The sequence below is a fragment of the Myotis brandtii genome, unplaced genomic scaffold, assembly GCF_000412655.1.
Source record: "Myotis brandtii unplaced genomic scaffold, ASM41265v1 scaffold203, whole genome shotgun sequence".
Lineage (NCBI taxonomy): Eukaryota > Metazoa > Chordata > Mammalia > Chiroptera > Vespertilionidae > Myotis > Myotis brandtii.
This window is the reverse complement of record NW_005357559.1, coordinates 905,731-914,426: the sequence shown is the minus strand read 5'-3', so window position 1 is coordinate 914,426 and position 8,696 is coordinate 905,731. Positions and strand designations below refer to the sequence as shown.

The window sequence follows — 8,696 nt, the reverse complement described above, 5'->3', positions numbered from 1 at the left end:
TAGATTGAGTTTGGGTCCCTCAGTCACTGGAAATGGAGATGAGATCATCATGGTTAACTTAAGATAATCAAAATCAGCTTCCCCTGAGTCAAGGGGCTCATGATTGAAGTTTCTAGAACAAAACTCAGGTTCTGTTAGGAAGAAAGAGAAAGTACTATATCCACTAGAGAACTTTCAAAATCATTTTTATAAAATACAATATTTCATTGATTTCAGAAGATATTTTAATATTTTCTCAGATTTTAATATCTCTAACGTTAGGATTCATCTTAAACTCAAATGGTATATTAAGGTTGAATTGGCAGTAATGTATTTTGTCTCTTTCAGAGTGGAATATAGTATAATGTTGCATGTTACAAACACTATCCCATTATAGATCTCAGGTAAAAAGGCATTTTAAGTACTAAGAGAGTCTTCCTTTCAAGGAGGTAACTAGTCCTTATGTTTCTGGAAATACTAAGTTATTTAACTCAGTAGTATTTGTGAATAAGTGATCTTGTTAATCACAATTAATAAGTATATTTGAACTTTGTCCACTACTTATTATCTTCTCCACCACCACATTAGTCCAAGTTACTGAAAAATCTCTCACAGATTATTTCCATAGCCTTTTAACAGCTTTGTGTGACTCATTACTGGTTCCCTTCAAACCATTTATTACATGGCAGTCAGATGAGTCTTTTGAAAGTTTAAATCTGCATCTCTCCTTCTGGTAATGATGAAATAATTTGTATCAGACTGACCTACAATTAGCAATGATAAAAACTATGAGCAAAATATTTTATAAAAATTAGAAAACTAGAAGATCAGGAAGATGAAGAGGGATTGATAGTGAAAGAAGTTACAACATTGGGTAAGATTTTTTCGTATGTGACTTTTTACCTGGGAACACTCCCTTGAGCATATGTTTGCTAGCACTCAAGTGGTAGAACATGTGAGGGTGCCAGGACAAATGGGGGTGCTTGAATCTGTACTGTCAATTAAATAGAAGTATTTCATTAATATTCAATTTCTTCATTTTTATTTTTAAAGTACAAATCTGTTTATACCTTATTTGAAATTCTCTTAAGGCTTACTGATGTTTTTTTTTAAAAAAAAATTCTAAATCTTTTACATGATCAAAATGGCTTCTGACTGACTACCTAGTCTCTTTCCTATCAGCACCTTGTACACAATTGCAAACAGACAATCATACCTCATGTGTACTCTGTCTCTCTCACCATTATCTTTCATGTTTTTCTTAATAATTTTGATATTTCAACTCTTCTTTCTAGTTTAGGGCCTTTGCTGTGATCTGGCCCCACTTAAAAATTTAACTACCTAACCCATACTAACTCTTCAGGAATCACCTTAAAAATCTCTCACCAAGAATAATCTTTCCTCTTCCTTTTATACACTATCCTAACATTACATATATATTTTTAAATGTAGCATAATAGTGGGTGAATAATCTACCTTTTAATCAGTTATACATAAGTCCTTCCCCTACATTGTAAGCTAAATGAGGTTAAGGAGGCACAGTGACAGTACTCAAACATTTCTGTTGAATGAGTACTAGTAATACAAGAAATGATGTAATTACAGAAAGGAGCAAGTACAGGTGAGTGCTGGTGCTGTCCAGGGAGAAGTTGAAGAGGCCCTTAAATGTCTACCATACTCCTAATTTTCTTTTGATACAAAGGGGTTGCATGTGTTGACAGGTAAGAAAAAGTGTTCTCATTTTGCATCATGTGATTATGCTTCACTAGCCTCAGCTCATGGATCACTCTAACAAAAGGCATGCACCTAGAGGTTAGAAAAAAATGAGAGTTTCTTATATTTGAGATGACCCTGAATGTGAATGCTGTGTTTTACTTCTCTACTGGGTCTGTACTGAATGGTGATTGATTGAGCTAATAAGTTTCTTACTTGGGTAAGAGTTCAAATTTAAGGCAGAGAGAGATAATTTTTTAAAGAATGGTAGTCACTGTAGAAGAAGATACATAAAAGAAAAAATAAGAACATTAAAGTAGATAGAGTAGCAGAGTAATGAGAACATCAGTCCCGAGAATGACAGTTTCCAGAATAAGGGAAAGCAGATGTTTTTTCTTATGGGTGACAGGTTGACAATACCGTGGGATTCCTGGTCTTTCCTGTTATATATTGAAACGAGGATGCACCCTCCTGTTCTAGTTAAGACAAAGCTGTGTGACTGCTGACATGGTTTCTTTTGTTCCTTTATTTCATGTGTGTCCTTATAACCAGTTACCACTACCTTGGATAATTTGATCCTGTGTTTCTTATTTCTGACCCATCTTTTCTCTCCTTCTGACAGATCTTTTCAGAAAGGAAAACAAAGACTGTAAACTATTTCTAAGTCTAAATTCTACAAGGCAGTGCAATGATCACAATCTTAAGTCAGGATACTAGTTATATTCCTATTGCAAAGTTTTATCATTTATTTTGGTTAGGACTTTCTTTAATAAGAATCATTTTTCTCATAAATAAAAAAATGGGTGTTAATATTCATGAGCACCATTAGTATTTTATGTGTTGGTAAGTTTCCCACAGTTATTCAGACTTACAGAACTAATATAACTTGGAAAGAATGATTAACCTATACTATATTATAAATAGAATTATGTACACTCAACAGATTATCAAGGGCATTAGATAACTTACATAACTGTAATCAAAATAATGGTATAGATAATAAAATAGAATATTCAATCATGAAAATTCACATAGACATGCATACCAACAAACATGCACTTACAATAATTCACTATGTTATATCCTAGACTGAGATATTGCATTAAATTCACTGGGCTATTATTTTTTATCCTAATATTGGAAAACTAAAACAGAATTTGTCAAATCTGGGCTCATTTTACTGAACACTTACTAAATGAATTTGCTTGGTATCTTTTGTTTTCACAACAAACTACAAGTTAGTATTAATGTTCAAATACCCCCACAAAGTCCAAATAGCTAAAAATTTCCATAACTGGGTCCTTTTCATAATTCTGTAGTGTCATTAAACAGTGTTAATTTCTGTCTCAATAGAAGAATGGAAAGAGTAAAAGAACAAAAAGAAAAGTACATTTTCAGCCATGGGAGAAAATATGATTTGAGGATATCTAAAAAAATGGAAATTAATATTTCTATAGCTATTTTTAAAGGGTTTGTTATATAACTTCAGTCAGCAAACTAGCTTAATATAAACATGAATTATGTAGAAAATATTTTGTTAATACCATTAATATGTATAATATATTACATTTTAAAATGGAGCTTCTTTAAGCTATAAAGGCAAGTGTACTAATTGATTTTGCCTTAAATATTTTTTTCTGAAAAAGGGAGCTACAATTTGTTAAACTTCAAAGATTCTTTTGTCAGATTTTGCTATTTCAATGTAAGTGTTAGACTATAAAAGAATGATAACCATAAACTTTACATAAAAATAAACTATGGCATTTACCTCCCATAGTATTACTTTCCATTTTTAGTATCAAACAAATATGAAAAGTTGTTTTCTTCAGAAAAGCCAATGAGAACAAACAAGAATTCCCACCCATTTCTGGGCCCCATGCCTCCCTTCTTTATGCTTAATGAATACATTACTTGTCAAGTTGGTATTTCTGAAAGCTCCCTCAAACAGAGGCACACATTTTGTTCACTTTTATGGAAAGGAAGAAAGAGAATGAGATCTACTTCCTGCCAGACCATTTATTAGATTATGTATGCATGTAACACCACGATTACCTACAAAATACTATATGCCTGAGGGTTAAATGTGGTAATTTACACAATGCCCAGTTTGAGGCACACAGCAAGCACTCTGAATCTGTTAGTACTTAGATCAGCCAACAAATATATTGTTTGGCTAATATGAGCAAAACACACTGCTATGTGCTAAAGATTCAGTACACAACAAATGCATGTTATTAGTGTTATAACCTGGTACAATCTTCCTCATAGCAGCCTTACTGAAGTTTTAAAAATAAACATCATGTTAAGTGATGCTGAAACTAAAGAAGATCTAAATAAATGAAGAGCTGTGATGGGATATTGAGGAGCTTCAATATTATTAAGCATCTTCTGATATCGCTTCTCATAGGGCATAGCTTTGGGTATTTCAAGTCACCCCTGGATTGAGGTGGGTTTGGTAGGGCTTTTTTCCCTTTTATTTCCCTAACCACACTCAGCTCTTAAAGGGCATTAATTGCAGGTGATTGCTCTATTGGTTTCAGCAATACCCTAGGGCACAAATTGCTGTGCAGTGATCAGCACAAAGTTCATCTCCTTTAAAGAGTAGTCCCTGAGGGCAATGTTTGAGGGGGTTTTTTTCTGGCCTCCCTGGTGGGCTTTCCTCTCCCCTCTTCCCTCTCCCCCCATCCTCTCTCCTCTCTCCCTTCTCCTCTTGGAAAATTAGCTCAATCTCTGTGCCAATGGATCTCTCAGTTTCCTCCCAGCTGCTTTTCATCACAACTTCCACTGTTATGGAAAATGTCCTTAGGCTTGAACTTCACAGGACATTGTAAATGAAATCAAGTCTTTTGGGAGGGGATGTGGAGCTCTCTGTTCTACACCCTACTGTTCTCCTAGAGCAGCGGTTCTCAACCTGTGGGTTGGCGACCCCTTTGGGGATCTAATGACCCTTTCACAGGGGTCGCCTAAGACCATTGGAAAACACATGTATAATTACATATTGTTTTTGTGATTAATCACTATGCTTTAATTATGTTCAATTTGTAACAATGAAAATACATCCTGCATATCAGATATTTACATTATGATTCATAACAGTAGCAAAATTACAGTTATGAAGTAGCAACGAAAATAATTTTATGGTTGGGGGTCACCACAACATGAGGAACTGTATTAAAGGGTCACGGCATTAGGAAGGTTGAGAACCACTGTCCTAGAGTAAAACCTTTGGGCCATGGCTCTGGAGTTGGGGATACTGACAAGCCATGCTTTCCTCTGAGTGCTATTCCCTCTTGGGGAACTGAGCACTTGGTGCATGTGGGGACAGCACCAGCAGGTCTTCTCAACTGAAAGGACAAAGCAGGACTGATTATTCTCCACCTTGTAAAGCTAGATCCTCAACCTGACCTCCCTACCGAACCGCAGGAATGCCAGAAATGTCCTGACCAGCTGAGCGGACCAATGAAGCTCCAAGAACGCAGCTAAGGTCCAAATTAAGCTATACCACAGAACACTCCCTATGCATCAGTCTTGACCAATCAGGAAGTGGGGGATGGCTCAAACCCTGGAATGTGTTGGTCACTTCCTGACCATTGTGCTGTAAAACCCTGGAATAAAACCCTGACCAAAGTGACCAATCTCTGTAACTTACATCACTCACCTAAGCCCACCCAGATGACTAGCCCTATATAATCTTTGTTCTCTTGGGGCTGGCTCTCTCTCGTCCTGCTGCTGCGTCAGTAAGGAGGCTGGAGGAGCCAAGCCTGGGCTTGAATAAAGACTCTTTTGTGTCTTGCATTGGTTATGGCTCCCTGGTGGTCTGTCTTTGGGGATCTTAGAGTCTGGGCGCAACACAACTTGCCCCTCTTGGTTTTGAAATGCCCACCCCATGAGATGGAGCATGGATGTTTGGGTCCCCGGTATTGTCAGCAGGGTCCTGCCTAAGGCAGAGCATCCATCTAACACGTGGGGGATGAGTGGGAGATGGTAGTGTCCATCTTCCAGCCACACTCAGCCAGAGGAAAGCCTCGGTCACGGCTGAAAGCGGATTGAGAAATGCTGACATCCGGCCTCTGGATGGGATCTTGAGGAAGAGAAACCCGACCCTGGATTCTTGGCTTTACCAGTTCAGGTGGAGTTTCTGTCTTGCTCCCTGGGAAAGGGGGAGACAGGTATGGGCCTTTGTTTATGGGTCACAGATTCTGGCAGTTCTTACCCAGTTTGGGTAGATTTACTTGAATAAATACGTATTCACTTGCTATAAAACCACACTGGCCTTTCCAAAGATGTTACGAAGTTGTTTTTAAACAGTTTTCACCAGTGTAGCTGGGAGTGGGCCTGCGGAATTCCTCACGCTGTCATGTCAGACTTGGAGCTTTCCTAGTGCTCGCTTCGTGTTTGTCCCTTAGAAAAGCAAAAGCACTCATTCCCTGCTGCCTAGTCTTTCACATATGCTTCTGGGGAATATATCTTGCCATCTGCCTGCTCTCTTTCTCAGTGCCTCTGTGAAAGTGTGGTGGAGGCGTTATTGTGAACTTTGATTCATCCTCCACACACATATGTCCCTCCATCTGTAAGAACTGCAGAGCACTACTGTATGGCCTTTTCCTGCGCAGATGATGTTAGCTGCTCTGTTCCAACTCTGAAGGCACTGGTTACAAATGGCTTCTCAGCCAATTGTAGGTGGGCCACGGTTACTAATTTTCCTCCAGCATGCATCTTAGGTTATAATAATGTATAGCTTTAAAGAAAAATATATTGCTAATAAAAAAAGAAAAAAAAATGAATCTCTCGGTCTACCTTTCCCCTATTTCCTAATCAGTGAGAGAAGAGAAAAAGGATGGGTGAGCAAAAAGCCTTTATAAGCAATAGATGAGCATTTGAAAGTAATGTTTACAGCCAAGACAGGGCTATCTGTGACATATACTTATTGGTGCTCCTAGCAACAATTTTAGTGAAGACAATGTCTACAAGTGCTAAGGGAGGGGAGGGCGCCTCATCTTCTCCTGCTGTGCTGGGTGTGGGATTCTTACAAGATCCTGAGAAAAGGAATTTTCTGAGACTCTCATAGGAGGATATGCTATAGTAGAAAGCTTTATTTCCATGGAATCACACCCTTGTGTTTCCAAAGCCCGATTTCCCTTAGTCCAGTCAAAGAAGAAGTGTAGCTGGGGTTCCAGTAGAGCTAAAATCAGAGCCAGTGTCAGTTTCCTTTACATATTGGAGCCAGGTTCAGTTCAGCATCAGGATAACTATAGTCCATTAATTCATTGTGTGTGGGATCCGCATGGCCTGGGGGCACACAGGCTAACGCAAGAGAACCAAGAGAGTGCATGCTGAGCCACGAGTCCCAAGAGCACAGGAGAGCGAGCCCCTTTATTTAGGGGATTATGGGTTTCCAATCTTTGTGCCCTTACAGTGGTAACACCCATTTTGGCTAACCATCTCAGTCCCCAGGTGTGACTGACAAACAATTACCTTCCCTGTGTCACTCCAACTTCACTGGACATGCATCTATTTTTCCTATATGGTTCCCTCCCCCAGTGTTTTGTGGGGAACATACCTATAATGTCTGGTCTTCCCTTTACGCCTTTCCTGTTCTTACTCACTAGTTAATTACAAAGGTATCAGAAATATCAGTAGTAATCCCCTGGCATAAGCTGTACCAATGTGGCTTAAAAGAGAAACCAGACCCTTACCCAGAACTACCTGGAATCATCACAGATTAAATGGACCTGAAGCTTCCCAGTGCTCTGATTGTGTGCTGTATATTTCTGTTGACTTGAAGTTTTTTCCTTGGGATGTGTTATCCCAAAAGTGGTGTCTACAATTATCTCATGCATACTGTCTTTCCCATGAAAAGGTGAGGTTACTATAGAAGAAAATAGAATGGGTAGAAAAAAAACTGTGTAAATTTACAATAAAAAAGTATATACTAATACAGATATGTATACATTGTTATATATTTGCATAGGTCATAATTATTGATCAAAAGGTACAGAAGGTAGGGGGTGTAATGTTATCATCTATCACTACCTCGTAAAACCGACACTGAAAGCTGCCTGACAACAAATCACAGGTCAAAATTATGAGTTCTTCGTATTATGTGAACGCGCTTTTTAGCAAATATACGGCGGGGGCTTCTCTGTTCCAAAATGCCGAGCCTACTTCTTGCTCCTTTGCGCCCAACTCGCAGAGAAGCGGCTACGGGGCGGGCGCCGGCGCCTTCGCATCCACCGTGCCACAGGCTTGTACAATGTCAACAGCCCCCTGTACCAGAGCCCCTTCGCATTCGGCTACGGCCTGGGCGCCTACGCCTACGGCAACCTGCCCTGCGCCTCCTACGACCAAAACATCCCCGGGCTCTGCAGTGACCTCGCCAAAGGTGCCTGCGACAAGGTGGATGAGGGCGCGCTGCATGGTCCGGTCCAATTTCCGCATCTACCCCTGGATGCGGTCTTTAGGGCCTGATAGGAAGCGGGGCGCCAGACCTACACGCGCTACCAGACGCTGGAGCTGGAGAAGGAGTTCCACTTCAACCGCTACCTGCCCCGGCGCCGCCGCATCGAGATCGCCCACGCGCTCTGCCTCTCAGAGCGCCAGATCAAGATCTGGTTCCAGAACCGCCGCATGAAGTGGAAGAAAGAGCCTAAGGATGAAGGTCTGGCGGCGGCTGCAGTCCCCGAGGGCCTGTGCCCGAAGCAGCAGCCACCGCACCGCAGCAGACAAGGCGGAGGACGAGGATGAGGAGGAAGAAGAGGATGAAGAGGAGGAGGAGTGAGGGGCCGAGCAGGGCCCTGGGCTGCACCAGACAGTCCGGAAAGTGTCTTTAGAGACTCTTCGATTTTATTTACAAAAGTTGAAAAAGAAAAAAAACGGAAAAATAAAAAACAGTCCCCAAACTGTACCCCATCTACCCCATTATCCACTCCAATTCCCAACTTTTTTGGACAGCAGCCGCCTAGACTGGGTCCCCTTGGGGGTACCCTCTGCCTCCGAGGCCCCCC

At 40.5% G+C, this 8,696-nt stretch overlaps 1 pseudogene; it reads left to right on the top strand.

Moving 5' to 3' along the window:
- Positions 1-7,759: 7,759 nt before the first annotated feature.
- Positions 7,760-8,690, top strand: LOC102262573 (annotated as a pseudogene).
- Positions 8,691-8,696: the final 6 nt, after the last annotated feature.